Here is a 23,392-nt window from a genome sequence, read left to right on the forward strand (position 1 = left end):
AGAGAGACCCCAAATAACACAGAGTAAAAACACAGATATGCAAAACAAGATACTACTACACAGAAATGCAAGATCTCTGCAAAGATGAATGAAAGTGCTTCAAAAAGGTGCAAAACAACTACAAATAGGCCCAACATTACATGAAGAGACAAAAGGACATCAGTGAGATCCAAAAGAAGACAGTTTAAGGTCACTGCAAATAGACACTACCTCAAAAAGATGCAAAATGACCATAGAGAAACTCCAAATGACCACAAAGAGATTCAAAATGACTACAGAGAGACTCCAAATGACTACAAAGACACAAAAAAGCACAAAGCATCACAAAGGAAGGAAAAGAAATGCAAGATCACATTGAGGACAACCAGTGGACAGTTTCAAAAAGATGAAAAATGACCAATGAGACAGAAAACAAACGCAAAAGAAAAAATATTGTGAAGAAATGCATTACTACTGAGACATGAAAATGGCCATTTCTAGACCAAATGCCTATAAAACACGCATAGACCAGGATGAGAATGACAAATGATAAAAACAGACTCAGAAAAAGCACAAAGCAACACAAAGGACGTAAAACAAATGCAAAAACACTACAAGGAGACTTAAAACGACTTCAGAAAGACGGGGAAAAAAGCACAAAATGACATTTACAAGACTTAAAATGACCAAAAGAGGAAAACACCTACTACAAAGAGATGCAAAAGAAGAAATTAAAACAAAGAAATGCAAGACATAAAATAAGCACAAAGAGATGCAAAAGAAGATCCCTGCACGGAGTCATGAAGTAACTTTAAAGAGGTGCGATACAACCCCAAGGACATTTTTAGTCTATTTAGCCATTAGGAGACTTCATAAGACCAAACCAAGCAACAAAACGACCACAAAACTCACAAAATGGTCAAAACAAGACTTAAATTGACCAAAAGAGGCACAAAACAACCACAAAGAGATGCAAAGGAAGAAGTTATAATGAAGAATTAAAAGATCCATGCAAAACGTCATATTACTTCAAAGAGATGTGACACAACCACAAGGAAATTTAAAATAACCTTTAGGAGACTTTAAATGACCAAACAGAGACACAAAACAACCACAAAACTTAGAAAGTAACCAAAAGAGACCCAAAATACACACACTTTGGCACAAAACAAAAACTACACAGTGTCAGAACAAGACTCAAAATGACAACAAAACTCGGGAAGTGACCACAAAGAGAGTCAAAATGACCAAATAGAGGCACAAAGCAAAAGAACTCACAAAGTCTGACAAAAAGACTCAAATTGGCAAAACAGAGAAACAAAACAACCAGAAAATGGATAAAAAAAATACCAGAATGAAACTCAAAATGACCAAAAGAGGCCCAAAACAACCACAACGAGATGCAAAAGAAGAATTTCCACCAAGATCCCTGCAAAGAGTCACAAGATTGCTTTAAATAACCAAAAATAACCATTTAAAATAACTATTAAAAGACTTTAGATGACCAAACGGAGGCCCACACAACCACAAAATTAAGGACATGACACAAATAGACTCAAAATGACTGAACAGAGGCACAAAACAACCACACAATCTGGTAAAATGATCAGAAACAGTCTGGAAATGACAACAGATAATGCTCTTGCTTTCAGTTCAGGTATCTTGAGTGAAGATGTTTGGGAGCATGTGTTGAGGTGAAATAGGAATACGAGTTTGATATTTTCTCTCCAACTCTGTGTTCATTCCTGATATTCTTTGAATTATGTCGGAGGCATAGTTTGAGAATCTTTCCCCCCACAGAATGACGTTCCGACAGAAGGATCCTGGAGCTGCCGTGTTCAGCTGCACTAAATAAACATTCATCAGCTTCGGCTTAATGCTAAAACCAACAGACGCCGATGTGTTTTGTTACAGAAGCTGCTCAGTGAGCAGAAACGACTGAAACGGCAGCTCCGCTCAAACAGGCTGAATGAGAGCTTGGACCAGCTCCCGAACATTTCTTATGCTTCCAGAGGGAGACGAGTTCATTCGAAAACAAGTTTTGTGCAAGAAAGTTTTAAAGTGAAGAATCGGAGCCACCGGCCAAGCAGCGGTTGAATCATCATATTGATCGACAGCGCTGTAAACCCCCACACATATATACAGGTAGATCTTCTCTATAGGATGTTCTAAAATTGCAGAGGGCCAGCAGGTGAATATAGCAGCTGATTGCTTATAATAGATTCTCAGCAGAACCTCTGACCCTCTCTTGGACTGTGTGGATATGAATGTGTAGGCAGACGCAGCTCCCAGAAACAGACAGAAGAGCTGTTGTGTGCGAATGTGTGTGTGAATGCGCAAAACTGCGAGTCGATTGTCGTATTATTTATACAGTGCGTGTGGGTGGGCAGTGCAGAGCCAGAGGGCAGCACATGTTTACTCTGACAGAGATGGAGAGAGATTCTCTTCAGCGCTATCAAACAGCCATCCTCTGCTTTCTGAATGTAAAGTAGCTCCGCTGCTTCCGTCCTTTAACTTTCCCTCTTGTTTTCGTGGCTTCCGTCCAAATGTTGTTGGGCAAATAGCAGAATTTTGAGGAAATCGGCTAAAACTTTTTGTGAATAACAGGAGAGAGTTTGTTCAGGTAAACATCAGGTGGCACTGAAGTCACTGCTGTAACGTCAGCACAGCACCTTAATCTTTTATCCTCGCATTTCACTTTATCGGATTCGCTGCAGCCTTTTCCCAAAAGAGCCGCGTCACTGCTGAGAAAATACAATCTAACCTGCTTAAATAGCAATAGAAGAGGTGATTACAACATTCAAACCCCACCACTATCTACAGTTTTCTGCAGAATGTCTCCTTTTCCAATTGTTGTAGCATCCTCCGTCTTCAAGTTAGTTTTTGTGCCTTCTGTGAATCCACACATTAATGGATCCTAGAGGTGATCGTAAACACAGATTTTCAATATCTGGGTTTCAGCTTTTCGATAAAAGAACTGTTTTGCTTTTCACCTTCTCAGATGGGCCAAAAATGTAAATATTCCATCAAAATAAGAGACAACAAAGTGTAGATTTAACTACCTCGCTTTAGCATTACATGAACCTGCTACAACTGTGAACTGTAGCTTATACATTCTAGCATCAATATTAGGAAGCTAATATTTCCATGTTTAGAAACGCATCAGTTGCGGGCTGTTTTTCTGCAGTAACATTCTGATTTTGGTACTTGTGACACTACTACTATACAGTGGTAGTGACAGTTTTACCCTTTTCTCTAAGTCGCAATACTGCAAATAAAACTCTGTTTAAATCGTTCGTGTATGATTACAGAAGTTTTAACAACAAATTGTACTTAAAGTATGGGTAGTGCTAATCAGCCGAAACGCTTTAACACAATTAAACACCAATCAGCCACAACAGTATGACCACTGACAGGTGAAGTGAAAAACATTGATCTTATTGCTACTATGTGGTGTTCTGCTGGAAAACCTTGGATTTTGGCGTCCATGGTGATGAGACTTAGACACCCAAATAAGCGTTGTCCCAGAACAAACACACTCCATCATGCAAATGCCAATCCTAAATGTCACTGGTCTACTCCTATAAGAAAATGCATCCCACCAAATTGCAGAAACATCAAACGGTCTTGAGGAACATGACAATTGGCCAAGATGTTGATTTGACCTCGAAACTTCCTAGACCCTATTCAGATCAATCATCAATCATCAACAGGATGCAGTGGAACAAGTTTGATTCTCAGAGACCCCACTACACAACCCAGAGAACCCAAAGGATCCACTGCAAACATTCTGATCCAGACCCCATAGGACACCCTGAGAGGTCCTCTTGTTCATACCAAATGGTTCAGAGCATTTTTCACCAATATTAAAGGGACCCATAAAATATCATACAGGTAGTCATAATGTTTATCTGATTGGTGTATATGAATGATGAATCTAAAACGGTGCACTTCATAAAAAACAGAGCCTACACGTAATTTATCCTGAAATAAAAGTCACTGCTAGCTCTAACTGTAGTTGGGTAAAATCTATATTATTTTACTCCAAAATGGTCTCTGGTATTAATTTCATAAAGAACACATACTTCCCGTGGGCACCCCCTCATTTTCACATCTTTAAACTGGCCCAACCTAATGGAGACTGCTAGATTAGACATATTTAAGATTTACTGAGCGTTTATTTGGAGTCGGATCCACACTGGTTGATACCATCTGTTTAGGTGCTTTAGTGTTCAAGTCAACTTGTGAGTTAGTTGGTCAATGCAGTAACGGAATTTTTCTTGATGAGATATTATAAATCAGTGACTGTCATTATAGCACATACTATCTTGAAATAAGATCCAAAAGACTCATTTTGAGCAATTAAGTTAATACAGAAGGCACTCCCTATGTCCCTTGTATTAACGTATAAATAGCTCGAAGAGAAAGCTACTTATGAACAGCAACATTGTCTTGAATAAAGTCAAAGGATCTCCCTAGGAAGCACCAGATAATCCCTTGAGCTTAAAAACTAGGAGTTGTCAAAGGAGTTGTTGGCGTGCCTTCATTTTGGTCCAAAAGTTTACTATAAACGTGACTAACAGCAGTTTGTATATCACAGTTCAACAGCCACCAAGACAGATCATCTAAAGACAGCAGCTTGCTTGTCTGTTTTATTTAGTGAATCAATTTGAAGCTTCAGAACTTTGCTCTAAAATTTTTCTTTTTGTGGTGCAACGAAAATAACTTTTCCCCCCGGTTTCCTGGCCAAATATTTCAAAAACATATTTTACATATTTTATAAGTTTTATTTTGTCCCATTGTAACATACAGCTACATAAAGTTTAGAATATATCACTAGTTGACCTTTGCATTAGCGTTTTGTTTTGTTGTTGTTGTTGTTAATATGTACTCAAAGATGGGAGTTTTCATGACAGTTTCAGTGTTTTTTTTTTTTTCAAATTTCTCCTCACCTATTTCTGGACATTTTTTGATCTACTTGTCCAATATTGCAGATTCTGAATCAGTGATGAGAGAGATGAGAAATACTATGAGAAAACAGTGAAGACTTAAGGATTTTCTCTTAAAACAGTTCCTGAGATTTTGATATTTTGGAGTGCTAAAAAAAATCACAATGAAACTGGGTTAGGAGACTTTTTTTTGGTTTCGTTTTCTATTGTAGTTAAAATTTATTAAATCGATCTAAAAATCCGCAAATATTTTTAGAAATATTGAGATCAATTCAGATAATCAGAGGAGGTGGTGCAGAAATTGTGTTCTGTAAACCTGATGATTTGAGATAGAATGACCCTACAAGGTTTAGCTTCCAAGGGTTCAGAACTAGAATGAGTATGTGAGAATGTTATGAATGGACGAGTCAAAATTAAATAGTTACTGCAGCTGTAGAGGATCCCAACGTGTATTTTGGGGGTTGGAAGGGGACCGGTTGCTAATTTTTGTCACCGAGGCGTGGCTGAAACAGTCTGCAGAGTTCAGACTTTCCAGGAAGTTGGCAGGTGGTGGAAAGGGGAAGTGACAGCCGGTGTATGGAGGAAACTCAACCCCTGTTACCCACAATCCACCAGACTCCAGTGTCTCCTCACCTTTCTCCTCCTGCACTTGTTTGTGAGCCACCAGCCTGCAGTAACTCCCCCCTGTGGGGCAGTAAACCAACCTCCGACCCCATAACAAGGAGGGAAGTGCTGGTGTTAAGTTGTCAAGTCGTCTGGAGGACGGTTACCGGATCCTCAGCTCACAGCCACAAGACAGAAGGCAATAAAAAAAAAGAAGTCAATGTTTTTCTTGGAGTAGATTGCAGAAGTGCTGTTGACCTGCCAACCTCTGTTGGTTAAAACCTGAGTTTATCTCACAGGGGAGATAATGGCTCACGCTGCAGTGCTTCATTCTCTTCTTCTTTCCTCCATGGATATTAAAAAAAAGTTAAAGCTACGAGAGGTTATTTGTTAACCACACAAACTGGACCGGTTGAAGACTCAGGGGATGTGCTGCTGTTGGTTGGATTTCTAGAATACTGTATTTGTTTTTTAGCAGGTTGCTCAACTACAAGCTTTACATCTGCTAGACATTTTTAAAGACATTTTGCGTTGTTTTCCTGAAGTATTCACTAATAAACTAATTATGTCTGTGTTTAGACACTCCTGGTTGTTTTGGATAAACCTGCAGGTTTAATACTAAAGTGAAATCACACCAGTATTTTGTGTTTTTGTTAGTCAACTAATTTTTTGCCAATTAAATGTTTTTAATACAAAGCTACAGCAGCAAGACATATTCGGTTTGCTGTAGCAGAAACTTAATACAGCATTTTTCCTTGTATCACAATACTGCAAATATATAACTACTGTAATGCTTTCACAAGTTTGCCAGAGACTCGATCACATTCAGTAAAGATTTTTGACTAACAGACGTTTATGTAAACTACTGTTCAAAAGTTTGGGGTCACTTAGAAATGTCTTTATTTTGAAAGAAAAGCATTTTTTTTCAATGAAAATAACATTAAATGAATCAGAAATACAGTCTAGACATTGATAAATGACTATTCTAGTTGGAAATGGCTGAGTTTTAATGGAATATCTCCATAGGGGTACAGAGTAACATTTCCAGCAACCAGCACTCCTGTGTTCTAATGCTACATTGTGTTAGCTAATGGTGTTGAAAGGCTAATTGATGATTAGAAAACCCTTGTGCAGTTATGTTAGCACATGAATAAAAGTGTGAGTTTTCATGGAAAACATAAAATTGTCAGTGACTCCAAACATCTAAACGGGAGTACAGTACATCAGTCACAGTTTGTCTACAAACAAATTTAAGGTGTCCTTACTAAAATATTAGTGTTAATGTTAAATGTTTCATAGTACTGCAAATATATAAATACTGCAATACTTTCATAATTTTGCCAGAGAATCGATCATTGTCATTTTATCTTATTCAATGACTCTGATAGACATTTATATAAATTCAACTGTTATTTTGACGTTTAGGAAATAATGTGGTCTTGGTTCATATTTCAAAAAAATCTCAATGCGTTTTTTTTAAAAAAAAAAACAAAACTTAACAGTTAACAAAAACCTGTCTTTCTCTAACCTTACAGTTGTTTCCTTTTGTTGTGTAGCCACATGTAGGAGAAAGTGAATCTCTGAGATCCAGTGACCAGAATATAAGGTATTGGTATTGAACAGTTTTCTTAACCAATGTTCAGCAGCCATTTGACTTGAATAATTAACCATGCCTGACATACATCAGCGGGGTTACTGCATTCGCTTCGGTATCTGGCTGGGTAAGTAAGTATGTATGTGTGTGTGTGGGTGTGTGTATGTGTGTATGTGTGTGGGTGGGTATGTCCGGTTAGATATCTCTGCAAGTGCTGAAGTCAGGATAATCAAACTTGGCACTGAAGATCAGTCTAAGGTCCTCTGCTCAGTTGTGGAGTTAGAGGTCAGCAGATCAAGTAGGAAGGGATATATGTAGGATAATCAAAATTGATGCAGAGTATCATGCATGGGCGTGGTTCTGCCCTCTACTGGGGGCTCGTCTAGTTACTAATAAATTCAGTGCAGTGAACGTCACTGCAGATACTGATACTGCTGTTGTTGTTGAAAGACACATGACAGCTACGTGTGTCACTGAACTGTAGCATCACTTTCCTAATAGATCTGAACTTTCCCCAGTTGTTTGATCTCTCACAATGGCATTTAACCATCACAGAATTCTTTGTCATGGTGCCCAATGCTCTCTGCTTGCCTACATTGAAGTGCCTGTAGTCTGAATGGCGCCTCCTCTGGTCACTACGGTATTAAACAGTAAGATGCTCCGACTATAGCATCTTAGTACCTAGTTGTACCTGGTGGTGCAACTAGGTACTACAACTAATCTACAACAAATTGTCTGGCATTTATTTCCCTTTCTTCTGTTATACATTACATTTTTAATCAGTTAAATAATTACATCTAAGAAATTGATTAGTCGCATCATTCCTTAAAGATAGTAGGGAAACCTGAATCCTAAAATAGTGTCCATTTTTTACTGTCATTTGTGACTGAGTGTCGTCTGCTCTCTAAAGTTGGCACTGTGATATAAAAACCTACAGTCTGAGTAAGACAAAAATGAATGTAGGCCTGACTTTCACTCAGGTGGATTAAGTCAATTTCAAGAAGCTGCTTGATTGAGAAATTCATGGAAACCACTGAAACATTTGGAAAGCTTTGTTCAGTTTTGTTTTGACTTTCAACGTGTTCAGACTAGCGATGAAACAGCAACTTGCTCTTAGTCATTTTTATTGAAAGCTGGTGATACAAAACTACAAACTGATTCCAGGAACTTGTCGCTGCAGGGTGTTACCAATCCAAGCTTTATTTGTGACATTTTTCTCTGTTTTATCAAAATAATGGAACACAAATGGTTCCACCACTTCCTAGAGCTATTTAACACCATTATGTTAAAATCACAACATTAACGTCAACAAGCGCTTGTGCAACATTTCGATGGCGACTAATTAATGACGCTTGTAGTGTGAACCTTGCTGACGTTTTTCTTTATTTGACGCTCTCTCAGTATTTCCTGACTCCCTTCTCTCTCTATATATATGTTTTGTTTTTTTTTGAACAAACAGGTAGAAACATTGGATTTGTTGAAGACTATTTTAAGCTGCGGATTAATCCACATCTGGTGTTGTAGTGGATATTTGGGGCATGAAGACAGGGGATGTGGGATTTAGATGTCACCCAGAGCAACAGTGTTAATAGTTTCAGGTCAACAGTGGAGTCCTGTGAGCCTCATGAGGCTTTGATAGACACAAAATCCTTGTTAGTAGAGTGCATGTACTGTTTGTTGTTTTTTCGTGGTATTTACTGACAATAAAAGTCGGACTTTCCACTATTGTAATACTTAGAATTTGAATATAATAACAGATTAGTATCATGGAAAACAGAGTATCGCTTTGAGAGATTGCGTTTGTGGTGTGTTTGTTGTAGCGGCTGTATGTCAGTGAGCATCACCTCCTGTAACTCTACAGGATCCAGGTCGCGTTTGCCTGCAGCCATGTTCAAAGTTTACATTACAGACATGTTTCCAGACGTTCTGGCATCGACAGTGCGCGGTTTAGATTTCCCCGAGGCTACGACTTCAGATCCGTGTGATCTGCTTCCTTGGAAGAGCAGATTCCAGCCTCCCTGCTGATCCCCTCCACTGATTTCCATCCTTAATGAAGCATCCATCAGCAGAGCTCGGTTTGCTCCGGCATGCAGCGACCGGCTCTCCGCTGCCAAACACTGCAGGTCTGTGTACTCTGTAATTATGGAGCGCTCACTCCCTCACGGTGCATTTGTTAATATGAGGCTTACCTTCATGCCTGCCGGCGCAGGAAAAGCGAGGACGAGGCAGGTTGAGCTCAGGCTGAGTGAAATCACATTTGGCAAACACAAAGCTGTGAGCAAATATCTGCACGGCGACTGCAGGTACTTCAGGTGTGTTTGTTTAAAGGCGTCCATGCAAAGACGAGAAGTGTGCAAGTTGCATCATCAAAGGCTAGTTTCCTGAACGAGTTATACATTAAACCAAGAGGAAGTCTGAAGTCATTGTAGGTGGTTTAAATCTGGATAGTTTCACTTTGGTATTCTGGGCAAAGATGAGGAAAAGAACAACTTCATGAACACAACACTAAAAAAACTGTAAAATGAGCAGTTTTTGCACAGGTTTTTGCTAAATTAACCAGGCGAAAGCGCTACATTAACAGCGTTTCAGGATTAATGTATTAATTTTGCAGCAGAATAAACAGACGACCTGTTCTCCCCCTCGTTTTCACAGATCAACTGGCTCAACTTAAAGCAAACTGTTAGGTTTAACTTAATTAATGTTTACTGAGTTGGCTCCAAACTAACTGACGCAATTTCAAAGGAGTCATCGGTGTGACTGCTTTTTGTTCAAACAGATGGCCAAAAAGTGGAGTGTGAACTATATCACAGCTTTTTTTCCCTCAGTAGTTCTTGTTCTTTGATCACCTGTTGACAACGTTTTGTTTCTGGAAATCACATGAATATGGGCGACTGGTCTGTTCCAAATCTGTTCTTATCATCTCAGTATAAAATACCAAGATTCAGCAATTTAATATGCTGCACGTACTAGCTTTTCAAGTTCTTAAACCTAATTACGAACCTTTCTAAGCATTTCTTAGTTTGTACCGTTTGTCTCAGTGAACTGTTATGATCATGTAGTTACTGATTTTGGTCAGCCAAGATTTTCTGTGGTACCTACAGCCCTACTACTGTCTATGGCTCGTTTCAAACTTCGGTTTCTAGTTCTTTTTAACTGCAGACAATGAAAAGTATCAAAGAAAGCTGAAATGCTCTCCATAAATGAACAACAGATGAACTGTCAAAGCTCCACATGAAGTACAAGCATTGCAGTCCTCTCCTGGTCAGATTTTTTTGATGGACATAAAAACAGGTTAACTTCTCTTTCACATCTTCAAGCCAGTGTCCCTGAAGTTATGTTTGCGCAGTACAACTCTGCAAAAAAAGAGACACTCTAGAAGAAATTTAAGGCATTACATTACACGAAAAATTAACCAAACAGAAAATTCAGCGTGAAATTCAGTTTGAGCTAAAGTTACATTGTCAGATTTGCTTCATACCATAAGCTCTCGTCAGGAAGCAAGAAAAACACTCAGAGGGTGCAGTACTCCACCAAGACTGCTCTGTCGTTGTATCATTTCTGATGGATGAAGTCTTTAATAAAAAATGACCTTGCACTGAGCATAGGCGTGTTATGCATGTGTACGTTATGTAAGTATACCGATTCATGTGACCTAAATATGTAGCGGTAATTAATGTGACTTAGAAATACCCCCACAATTTAATTAATTGTTCCTTGTATAATTTCTGATGGATAAGTCCTAATAAGGCCGCAACAGTTTCCTCAATTTGTAGTAGGATCGCAATCATGTGATCGTCAGCAGGCAGCTGACGTAGCGTTCACTTGTAGTCATGGTTACAGTGATGCCGTGATGCTATCTCACAATGATACAGAAGTCTTTAACAAATCTGTGAATCTACATTATAAGTTGCATCACTGCCAAAATCTAATCAATTGGTCTTTGTGTCATTTCTGATCCTCCCCGAAAATTTCATCCAAATCCGTTTGTCCGTTTTTGAGTAATGTTGCTAACAGACACACAAACAGACGACAAATATACGCTGATCGTCACATAACTCTGCTGCGCTCCTTGGCGGAATAATAAGATATATTGTCTGATAAGATATCTTATCTTATTACTCCACCAAGGAAAGGCCAAAAATAAACCATAATGCAGTTATTTTGACAGATAATGTAATAGGAGTCATGAGTTTAGTGTAAATGTTTGTTTTTTGTATTTCTTTTTCACTGAAACAAATATAAAGGTAAATTTCAGTGCAGTCTGTATCAAACAAGCACGTTCTCTTATGTCTGGAGAATGATTAATCGGCCTCTCTAGCACCAAATTCTGCTTTTATAATGATTTGTTGTGACATATATCACTTTTAACTAGAAACTGCCACTCCTGTGATGTGGTTATTGCACTTGAACATATTAGGATATTTCAATCAACTGTTCAACTTAAAACCAGTCACAGTACTGCCGATCAGATGCAGGTGTGTAGGCATAGAGACAGTGCAGGAATCTCATTTAAAAAAAAAAAAACTTAGATTCAAGACTTTCAAATTCCTCAGCTTAGGAAAAAGTCTCACAAAGCTCCTGTCTGGTGTTTCTGGCAGTAGGTAAGGTGACACTGCTCTTCTCTCCCCGTCGTTTCTCCTCTTTCCACCTTTTCTCCTCCCATCTGCCTGACTGAGCTGAACTCGTTTCTTTAAAAGCCGGAGGAGGAGAGGAAGGAAGGCGGCGGGGAGGGGAGAGAGCTGAAATCAGAGACGCTCCCTCGGAGGTGGAGGCGATTTATGGCGTGTTTGTGCACGAGGAGGAGGATCGGTGGGAGGAGAGCAGCAGGGAGAAGGAAAGCAGGGCATGAAGAGGCGACAGGGGTTGAAGAAGTGGGACAAAAGTCTGCTGAGAGAGAGAAAAGAACTGTGGAGTTTATTGTCGGAGCTGGAGAGCTGAAAAGAGGAGGATTAGGGGAAGGAGGGGATGAAGAGGAGGAGGAGCAGCAGCGCTTGATTCGCTGTGTGCAGCTGAAACGTGGAGTTCCAACCACATGCTTGGATCAGTGTAGGACCTGAACTATCCAGGTAGGACGAAGGGCAAAGGTTGCCGCTGCTGTTTACCTGCTCTGCATGTGAAGGCTTGTTTCTGCGTCACTCTGCTGGCTCTGCGTTTAGGTAAATGGAGAAACGGATGTAAGAGGAATAGGAAAAGCTGTAGGAGTGAAAACCTGTCATCTGTACGTATGTGTTCAGCAGTAGGAGGACGGCAGCTTCCAGTATCCAGAGCTTTTTGTGCCGCAGATTAAATCCACCTCCGTTTGACTTTGTTGTTCTTTCAGCTTCTCGTCTCGTCAGGTTTCTGTCTGTTGATCCATCAGAGCTTCTCTTTTTCCTCCGTCTCTCGTGCGACTGCTGACTTTTATTTCTCTGTTTGCCTTTGAGACGTTATTACAAGGCTTCTTTGCACCTGCCTTGCTTCACTGTACTGTAGGAGATGGTGGTTTTTCTTGATGTGTGTGTGTTTTGATGTCTAACAAGCACACATGCTGTTATATCTTAACCTCTAGTGGTTTCTATCCACGCAGATAGTTCTGATTTGATTTGTTCGCCTTGTCAGTATTTTTCTCTCTGACTTCTTCTGCCCTGCGATACAATGGAGATGAATGGAATATAGTTTGCAGTGCTCGCAACACTAAGAAATGACATTGAAAAACTCTTTAAAATCTCTTTCTTGGCACTATTTCTTGGCTAGAAACGAGCTTCTATTGAAACTACATTTGCTGTAAAATGTATATCTGACTCAGAGCTGCACAAATGAATTTCTATTGACCTTTGTTAGTGATCTGAAAAACCTGGCATGCCTCCACTCCTGCAATATGAGCTACTTTTGCAGGGCGATTTTCAAAGAGCTTTTCTTTTCCCCCAAAAAATGTGGTTGCACATGCAACTCCCAAAGTAAAATCAGAAGCTACAAAGGAAAGTTAATAAAGTGGAAAGTTTATACATCCACATTTTATTGCTTCAGTTTGTGAGCAATTCAATCAGTGTAATTAGTTGGAGTATCATTTTAAGAACAATCTGAATGTCTCTAAGTAAATGTATTTGCAGTGTTGTACAAATCTGAGCCCATATAAAGATGGATAATTGGCTGTATGACATGGTTCTATGTGTGGCCTGCCATCGAGGTGATCCCTGGCTTCTTCTAATCTAACTGTTTGTATGTGGACTTTAGGTGTTGCTCTGCTGTTTTACAAGACTTTCTCCTCTCCGTTTGCTAGCTGCATGTAACTGTTTTCAAAATTTCTCTCACTATGTGACACAATTGCCATTGGGGTCGTGCAATAAGACAGGTCGTCCTGTTTATTTCATTGAATTGGCTGTTTTATGACTTTCATGTGTGCAAATGTTCAGCCCAAATATTCCCATTACTATTTTGCTGGGGCATCATCCCTGCATCTTGTAATTGGTTAAAAAAAACAGAGCATTTTTCCCACCTGTACCAGAGTGATAATGAGGTCCAGCCAGACTATTCTCCAGCAGTATGGAGATAATGCTGGCTATGTAAAGCTATACTCCTCCTAACTACTGGCTAGTCCAAAATAAGCAAGAGGTGGAGCATGAGTAGAGCTGAGGCAAAGCATGCAAACATCTCTGGGCCATGAATTGTCCCATGAAGGCAAAAAATGAATTCAAAACAGCCACAGCCTTAATCATGCATGACTTTAATTCTTAATAGAATTTAAACGGTGGAGTTGTATAAACATTTCTTCCTCTTATAGTCATATGAATAACCAAATTAGCCATAAAGACCAAAATAGTTTTTGTACCAAGCTGTGAACATGTTAATTTCTGCTGTGAAGTTGCACATTTTAATATGGATGTCTATGGGGATGGACTCACTTTTAAAGCCAGCCTCTAGTGGCCATAGGAGAAACTGCAGTTTTTGGTACTTGGCGTCATTTTTCAGTCCTGGATGTTACCACTTGACTTATACTTGAGGATTTAAAATTTCTACATTTTACATGTAAGAAGAAAAACACTACTCCGTACTTCACTACATTTATTAGTTAATTGTTGGATTCTCTCTTTTATATATTGTCTGGTCTTGATGTTACTTTGTGAAGTGCCCTGAAATGACTATTGTTGTAAAATACCACCATATACATAGAATTAAATTGTTACTTGCAGATGAATATTTAAAAAAAAAAAACTTTTTGTGAGCATATAAAATACAAGACATGGTTATACAGTAAATGAATCACCCAACACTACATCAAATATGTAAAATTAGTATCGATGTTTTTACTTTAATTCTTACTGTTTGCTGGTAATACTTGCATAGTTTTACTTAAATCAGAGTTTGAATGCAGCACTTTTACATGTGGCAGAGTATTTACAAATGATGTCTTTTAAGTAGAAAATCTGGATTCTTCATTCACCACAACACTACATTATGATTGTAAAGGTCGTGTCCTTGTAAGAAGAACATGAGATACAGCAACAATGATAAGCACTTTGAGTACATTCACTTTCAGTATCCGTTTTTCTGCTTTTACTTGTTCTAATATATGGAAATTGCATATGTGATAAGCAGTGTAAATAGCCAAATGCACATATTGTTCTTGTGCAGTGTTGGATTGACCATTAGCATCTATTTTTCCCTCTATTACAAAAGTATTGGCTCATTTTTCCTGCATCCAGGAGGGCCAACAATTCACGAAAACAACAAACAATTCACCAACCGGCATCCCATTCTGGTCTTTGAATTATTATTTCCTAAGCCTCTTAAAGCAATCCTAGAAATCATATTTCACAGACAGTCTGGATAATTATTCCACAATCCCGTGGCGCTTTTCTAAGACTGATCCGCTCGAGTGGTTTTAGATAAAGGACAAGTGATCACAGCTGAAAAATATTAATGACTCTGCCACACAGCTATATGTGCCTTAATAATAGCACTTTCTGGTACGTTTTGTTAAAAAAAAGGTAGATAATGTGAAAAGCTGTGTGGTGCATAAGAGTGTAAAATGAGAACTGTGGTCCAGCTCCTGCACTCACAAAGAGGACAGTGTATCTTTGTGAATTCCTGCTCGTCTCTGTTGGAGCTGAAGGGAAATGAAATGAAAAGGTCTTCCCCGGCCACAATCCCACTAATCCCACCTCAGCTTACTCTGATAAATCACAAAGAAACGCACTCGACCTCACAGAGCAGACCGGCACGCCGACAATACAGCAGATTAAGTCGAGCGTGGCCTGAAGGATTCGAATATAAAAATCAGAATGTACCTTACAGTAGAATTATTACAGGACAGGAAGGACTGACAGCGAGAGTGAAGGATAAGACCAGTTGTATTTGGCTTGCGGATCTTTGTGATGAAATATTGATGTTCTGTGCCACAGCCGGATCAACTCTACAGCCACAGTAGCAGCTGTGTGAGGCTTTACGTTGAGCTAAGTGCTAACATGCTCAGAATGGAAATGCTAATATGTTGATTTCTAGTTGCTTATGGTGTTTGCCATGCTTCTATCTAATATTTACCAATGGGCACGAAGCACAAGTTAGAGCCAAGTTTTACTGCAGTTTATTGTAAAGCTAATTTACTGAATAAAAATGAAACATTGACCTGAAGGTGGTGCTAGATAAAAAGGCAATGTAGGTCAAAGTTACATCCGCTGGGAATCATAAATATCTACATCTTAATGTGCAACCTTATCATCCAATTGTTTTCTGGATATTTCTCTAAAAGCAAATGTCGCCTCATGCTTGTGATGAAAATTAGACTTTCTGGCTAACTTGGCTACATTTAGTTTAATATTTAAATGTTAACTGAGGTATATGGACCCTTTTCTAATGCTGTAGATGTTAAAATGTTAGGGGGCCACCAAAGTGAATTTGGTTTATCATCAGAGAAAATATTTTTATTGTTGACACATTTCAATCCAAGATGCCCATAAGAGTTCAGCTATACTGGCTAAATATGATTTCTAGCCTCTAGTTTTTCTGCTTTTTGGCAGAAAATTTTACTTGTAGTTTCATTAGATACATTAAATTATAATGAATATAAACATGAATGCACTAAACTTAATTACCTTCCTTAAAGCTGCTGTCCGGAGTTTCCGTTTGTTTTCAATTTATGTATCATTTTTTTAACAAAGCTTAAATGTGTTAGTCTAGTTCGATACTATAATATAAAGTTAGCATAACGCGATATGAAAATTTATTCCTGAGCTCCGCCTTCCTCTCATAGACCCCCATGTTATTCCAAAAAGCGCCGGTTGCTGCCGACCAATCAAGTTCGAGTTTCAGCTTTGTCATGCTGTCAATCAACGGTTACACGCACAGCAAGCAAGCCCATGCAGAGGTGGGCGAGCTACGCACTACGCAACCGCGCGCACATTTGTTTTGCTTGTGGAGGAGAGAGCATCAGGGATCAGCAACTTCCAGAAAAGTTACCAATCCCACGGCTTGTCAGGCCAAGAGACTGCAGGACGTTTTTTGGCTCGGGGTGCTCGCGTCGCTCCCCGACCACGGCCTCCATAGCCCGCCTGACGGCTTCGTTTGATGCCCGACCTCTGGAGGAAGATGTTGGGGCGTCTGGGACATACTCTTCGTCAGAGGAGTCATGCAATTCTGAACACTAGATAGAAATAAACAATGTAACACATATACACGCGTAAATGCACTAAGTTTGATAAACAACGTAATCGAGAGGGATACACGAGTGTAATCACATATTGAAACTTTACTCGTTCGTCCTAGCAGATTCATGTTATTTTGGTATTAGGACAAGTTAGACTCAATACAGAATTCTAACGTAATTCCTTTATTATTTACTAAATGTACTAAATGTAGAAGAGGGGAAAACAGCAAAACAGGCAAGATGCTGCAGCACTCCGGGCAGTCCTGTCAGGTAACTGCGCGCGTGCACAAATAAAGGGGTGAAATCAGAGGGAGGGTGGGACCAACAGTGTTTGGGAGACGCTGCGATTCAAACTCCGGACAGCAGCTTTAATCAACAGACTTTGGTTCATACAGCAATCTAGGTTACAACTTCCCTTAACAACTTGTAAAGGGAAATAAGCAACATTAAACTAGGTTGGTTTCTTTTGGCAAAATAAAGTTATTTGTTAACAAAGGAGCCTTGACATTTAAGACATGATAAGGTTAGACAAAACGTTAATACTCTTGAAGGCAATTCTTGTGCCAGATGTTGATAAGAACTAAAAGAAATGACGTGTTGTTAATAACTAAAAGAAATGACATGACATGAAAAATGCAAGGCCTTGAAAGTAGTAAAGCAATAAGACATAAGTACATTTACAATACAGAAATAAAATAAGGCCAGAGTAGAACAGTAAAAAGTAAGGCTCGCAATTGTACTGAGGTAGTGAGTAGTGTCTAGGCTTGTCACGATACTCGAATTTCAACTTCAATACCGATACTTGATACCATTTCGATACCACACGGAACAAATTAAAGCACAGACCTTTGTACTTTGCTGTAAAACCATTTTTTATGTCACAGCCCTGTTTATTTTCTTTGCTTCTCGTGACTTTGGATCATAATGTCTTTGCTGGTCAAACACTGCTGTTAGCGAAGGCTGTTGGTGTTTTGGTGTCGCTGCAGCCGGTCGACTCTCTCCGCTCTCAGCGTCACTCTGGAGCTATAAGAGAAACATCACACTTAGCAGACGCAAATATGTTTGTATCTTGTTAAATTAAAGCAGTCAATTAGGATTACTCAGGCTGCGGGCATGCCTGCTAACGTTGGCAAAAAGCCCCATGTAACGTTATGGGGGGACGTGGATTGGGGGGGCGTGGAAGGGGCGTGGACTATAGCGGGAGCAGCAGACCATAGGAGCAGAGTATCGATAGTATCGATACTACGGCAAGCTAGTTTCGTATCCGTTTACAATGTTTAGGATCGAGTAAGTTCCGAAGTATCGATATTTTTGACAAGCCTAGTAGTGTCACACAGGATGGTAAACTATTGCACCTGAAAAATGAGATTAAAATGAAATATGACATTTTTATACAAACAGCGTTGTACATGAAAATGAAATATCACACATCTATTCAAAGTGTTCAGACGTTACACACGATAATGAAATATTACACATACTAAACCTGAGAAGTGAAAATATAACATTTTGCTACATATGATACAGAAACTGATATTGCACAGACTATGCTAATGCTAATGATACTGATATTGCTGTTCCGATCTGAAGTGTCTGGTGTTTTATCTGTCATACATACAGATTTTGACAAGAAGTCCTGGTTTATTGTTGCTTAATTTCCTCCAAATCACTGGGGGCTATTCCGGGATTTCTCTTTAAGGTTTCCTGTAACCAAAGTTATTGATAACTCGGCATGTGACTGGTTGTTGACAGCTGCTGTAAAGAGATTCATAAATTTATCTGTATAGAGATCTATTGGCAGTCATTGGATGTGAAAAATTCTATACGTTTCTGTTGCTCGGTTGTTTAAATTGGATTCTAACCTGTAGTTTTCTAGAAATTCAAAAACCAAAACTGCATGCCCACTCAACAATAATACATCTACCTGATTTCCATGGATCAGACCTATAAAATAATGCCAGTATTCACCAGAGTCAGTGGGGCAGATTTATTTATTTTTTTCCGTCACTTTAACTTTGTTTCTTTCAAAGATATTCAGGCAGTTCATTAACTTTTTTTCACTTACCTTTCACATAGTTTCCTAGTTTTCTAAAATATAATGAGAGCATTTTAATACCTGTGGAGTGACACTTACATATTCTTCATTTCCATTCAAATTATTAGCATGTTGTGTAGGACTTTAATATGCTTGCAGCTAAATAGAAGATAATTTTCAGTAAATTTCTTGTAAATTAAAGCCTTTCTGAATCAGATATACACTGATTTAATCCTTTATTTTTCTTTTTGGATCCTTGTCACTTTTTTAAGCATTAAAATTGTTATTCATAGTAAGGCAGCAAAATATTCATTGTTTCGGAAATTCACGACTGAAGTTGCATTAGCACTGAATATTAACCAGTCCTCAGAATAACTAGTGACTGTGTGTGTCCTCATTTGCATCGAGAGCCAGTTTATTATCCGTAATGATCATTTATTAGCTTTCAGGCATGTGATTTCAAGATAATTATAATGATAAAACCTGGCGAAATGAGGTGTTTGAGGAGTTGTTCTGGTCGTTTCAAGGGCTTTATGTTGTCCTCCCTCATTCAGAATATTTCCAGAGGACTCATCTGTCTCCTCACTGTAAAGAAAGATTTGTTCCTCCTGGAAAGCTGCTGCAGACCTCTGATGTCGGTCGGGGAAAAGAGAGGACTCAAAGCCTTTGATAAGGGCAGAGTTGGAGGAGAAACACGGCAGGAAGATGCTGAAACATGATAAACATCGGTGCCGGAGGGCAGAGGATGGACAACAGATTTCTGAAAGCAGCTCGAGGCAATTTTTTGCACATCTGCGCCATGTTTTGACACCGTCAGGACACAGTGTTCCTGATGGGAAACCCAACTGAAGCAAACATCCCGGAGTTCGAAGTCCTTTTTTTTCCAGCCTTAGTTATTATTTTATTTTATGCTCAGTGTTTTGTTTTGCTTTCAATTTGACATTAAATATTTGCCACCAGGCTATAAATAGACCCAGTTATAGAACCCATATGTGGTTTTTTACTTTCCTTTGGTGCAGTGTAATTAGCTTAGTGATTAATTATTTTTGTGAATTTAAAAGGCCTGCAAACGTACAAAGTCTGCACCAAACAGAGTTATTCTCTCACAAAGCACTTTTCTCAACTCTTTTATACCTAAAACACCTCATTTCAGATTCATGCTTCTCTTCTGTTACTGATCGACATCACCATGTAACACATTTGCATCACACCAGACTCGCAGCTGGTTTGGCTCATGAATAAAAGAATTAGTGACTGTCTTCTAGCTTATCCTAGAGCTCCATCCATAGATTTGGGATTACGGGACCTAACCAGTGTTAATTTACTTCTTTTCAGCCAGTTGGCCAATCAGAGCAGACTGGGCTTTACCAGGATGAGGGCCTTAAAAGACAGGAGCTAAAATGAAGTGTTTTAGACTGAGATTGTGAAAAGGTGCTGCTGCAGTGTGTAATTCTATGTTTACAAACAATAATGCATGTAAACTTATTATAGTCGGCCCCGGAAATATAAGTATGAACCTATAAATATGCAGAGCATGGGTTCTTTAACAGTTTGTGATTCAACCTAGAAGAATGGTAAGAACAAAATGGGAAAGAAAACTTTTTAGTCACCAGTTTCTTGTATTCTTGATCATCTAGTTTGAAGAATTCTTAAAAGTTGACACAATAACGATGTTTACAGAGTAACAAAGATGCTTTGCCTTGAATTTCATAAGTTTTACTGTCCAGGACTGTGGAAGATGCATGCTGATGAAATGACATGTATTTGAATTTCAAGACGAAAACCTTGTCTGGTAAACGTCTACTGTCACATTTGAAAGTGGATTTATGGCTCTGTGTTGGTGTTTCTTTGCATAGCTACACAGATTGCAGTACAGCACACAACCCCTTTGCGTTGATGCTGATTGTAAGACTGACTTAAACCTGAAAGGATAAAAGCTCCTTTCAGTACGATAGGCAATGCATCGGTTATTGCTTGTGACAGAACTTGTGACTTAAATATTTTCCACAGCAGGTGCAAAACAAACAAACGGCAACATCACAAACATGAGCAAGTGTTTCTAATCTTTTGACACTGCCCCCCTGTGGCAGCGGGCGGGTACAACAAGTTGACGAGCATTTTCAAACCTCTTCACGAACATGGAAGATGCTAACGTGCTTTAGCTCGTCAGCAAACTCAGAATGAGCTTTAGTCCTGATCAGTTCCTGTGATGATAAAGTTTGAGATTTATGATCAACCTAGAAGGTCACAGCTCCATTTTGGATTAATGGAGAATATTAAGGTGATTTTTTTTTCTAATCTGTGACTGCAACAAGCACCATTAAAAGAGAAAAAACTAATATGTCGCCCTCCTGCTGGCCATGAAATTAGCTTAATTTAAATGATGGGAAGCTACGAGACATAATTGGATTACTGTATGTACTGTATGAACACAGTGTGTGATATTTAATTCAGATGACTTCTATGCAAAAGAAGATCTGCTTTACGGTCATTCATGTCGGCGTGATGCAAAGCGACGTCTTACATGGCTGACAGACAAACGCGCTTTCTTCGCTTGCAGGAAATCGTAACAATAAATGGACATGAAGTAAACATGTCAGACGAAGTGTTCCGAAGGTCTCGTCTTTGTGTTCGGGTCAAGGAGGTGAATGGAGAGGACGAGCAGAGTTGATTGCTTCTCTTCACGCTTATCTCTCTGCTCTAATGCAGGAAGCGCCTGCTGATTCTTCCCTTAATCAGGACTATCCCTTCTGTGATTAGCTCGGTGCTAAGAAAGCCTTTCAGTAGGAAAGGAGACACGGCCGCCAAACCAAAGCACTGCGTTCAAGTCTTAATTGCATTATGCTGTATGTTCACCCTTCAGCTCTGACCTGAAGGATTCACTGTTAGCTAGGAATTATGTGTCTATCATCAGGTTCCTCTGCAATTTTCTTCCCTGCAGAGGACCATGTTTATTGTAAACCGTTTCCTCTGGCTGCAGGAAGCATGCAGTTTTGATTTATAGTGTCAAACGCTGCTGTAAAATGCATTTTAGCTCCTTGCAAAGGTACATTTGTGTTGTTTTATTGCAGTGAAAACTGTAATCCATCATGCACCTAACCATACATACAGTTTCAACCATTATGGTATAGTTTGTATGAAAAAATTGTACATGTAGTTTATTAGTTTTTATATATACGGAGTGTCCTTAAAGTCTGGACATGTCATCAACTATATATTTTTTTTGCCTTCACAGATTTAATATGCCTTTGTTAAAAGAAGAAGGATTTAAACTTCTCAGTGGATGTGTTTAGTCCGTGAGTTCATCAGTAATTTAAGGGGTCTTTCTGTTTTTTTTTTTTTTTTTTTTTTAGAGCCGACAGAGTTGCATTAATATTTCAATAAGTTGCCGGTAGCTTGGCATGGACCGGCGCTGAAATTTTTACAGACTTGAGTGTTGTTTTGTGGAAAGACTCCTGGCGTTTGTGCATTATTACAATTAGGCCACTAATAATTCAGTGAAATGCTGCCAGCTTGACGTGGACTGGCACAGAGGCTTGTTCAAATTTTTATGGTTTTCAAATGATGAAATTCACAGGCTTAGGTGTTCTTCATCTCTAATCTTTGCATAAGAATTGATGCAAAACATCAAGAAGAGTCAGACTTTCTCCTCAGTGTTTAATATTTTCTGTACTGGAGTTTTCATTATTGCAATTACACTCCATCTGTTTAAAGTCTGTTAGTCAGTGAGTTTATCTGTAATTTAAATGGTCTTGGGTTGTATTAATACTTCCATAAAATGCCGGTAGCGTGACATAGACTGGCACTGAACCTCTTTACAGACATTCTTTTCTTTGGAAAAACTCCTGGTCTTTGTGCACAGAAATTTGTGCAAATATTCAGTTTCCAGGTGATAAACATTTACTAACTTAGGTGTTCTTTTAGAGTTGGTTCTGGTCTTTGAGCAGCTGATTACCTTCTATACTGGGACACTTGCTGTGCATTATTACAATTACACCATTTTTGTTGTAAGCTTGTGTTTGGCCAGTCAGTTTCTTAGTAATTTGAAGGCTTTTTGTCTTTTTTTTCAGCCAACAATGTTGCATAATAATTCAGTAAAAATGCCGGTAGCATTATAAGGACACAAAAAATTTGTACCAACATTTATGGTTTCCGGATGATGAAGACTTGTCTCTGCTTGATCTTTTGCAGAAAATTGTTTATTTACTGCACAGAGTTGATTATTTTCTATACTGGGACACTTGCTGTTTGATATTACAATTACACCACATCTGTTTTAAGTTATTTTGAGTCAGTAAGTTTACAAGTAAATTCAGTTTATGTACAGTTTGGTACATAACATCCAGTAAAATGGGACTTTCTCTACAGAGTCCATTATCTTCTATACTGGGACACTTGCTGTGCATTATTAGAAGTACACCATGCCCTCTTTAAACATGTGTTCAGCCACTGAGTTCATCAGTAATTTAAAGGCTCTTTCTGCATTTTCGAGTTGACAGAGTTGCATAAATAATTCAGTAAAATGCCGGTAGCTTTACAAGGACTGGCGCAAAACCTGTGCAGACTTCTGTGGTTTCCAGATGATGAATTTTACAGATTATGTTGGGGTT

At 38.9% G+C, this 23,392-nt stretch overlaps 1 protein-coding gene across 3 annotated transcripts in view; it reads left to right on the forward strand.

Annotated features, from left to right (window-relative positions):
• The window catches only part of large2 (LARGE xylosyl- and glucuronyltransferase 2), a 166,639-nt gene that overhangs the window by 92,188 nt on the left and 51,059 nt on the right, over window positions 1-23,392 (forward strand). The window contains exon 1 of one of the 3 annotated variants that reach the window (XM_051937213.1): window positions 11,975-12,191. The exons of the other annotated variants lie outside the window; for them this stretch is intronic. The gene's annotated coding sequence lies outside the window, so the exon portion shown is untranslated. Of the gene's footprint in view, window positions 1-11,974; window positions 12,192-23,392 lie in introns of those variants that run through there. 3 annotated transcript variants of the gene reach the window in all.

Source organism: Acanthochromis polyacanthus, chromosome 2, assembly GCF_021347895.1.
Source record: "Acanthochromis polyacanthus isolate Apoly-LR-REF ecotype Palm Island chromosome 2, KAUST_Apoly_ChrSc, whole genome shotgun sequence".
Taxonomy (NCBI): Eukaryota; Metazoa; Chordata; class Actinopteri; family Pomacentridae; genus Acanthochromis; species Acanthochromis polyacanthus.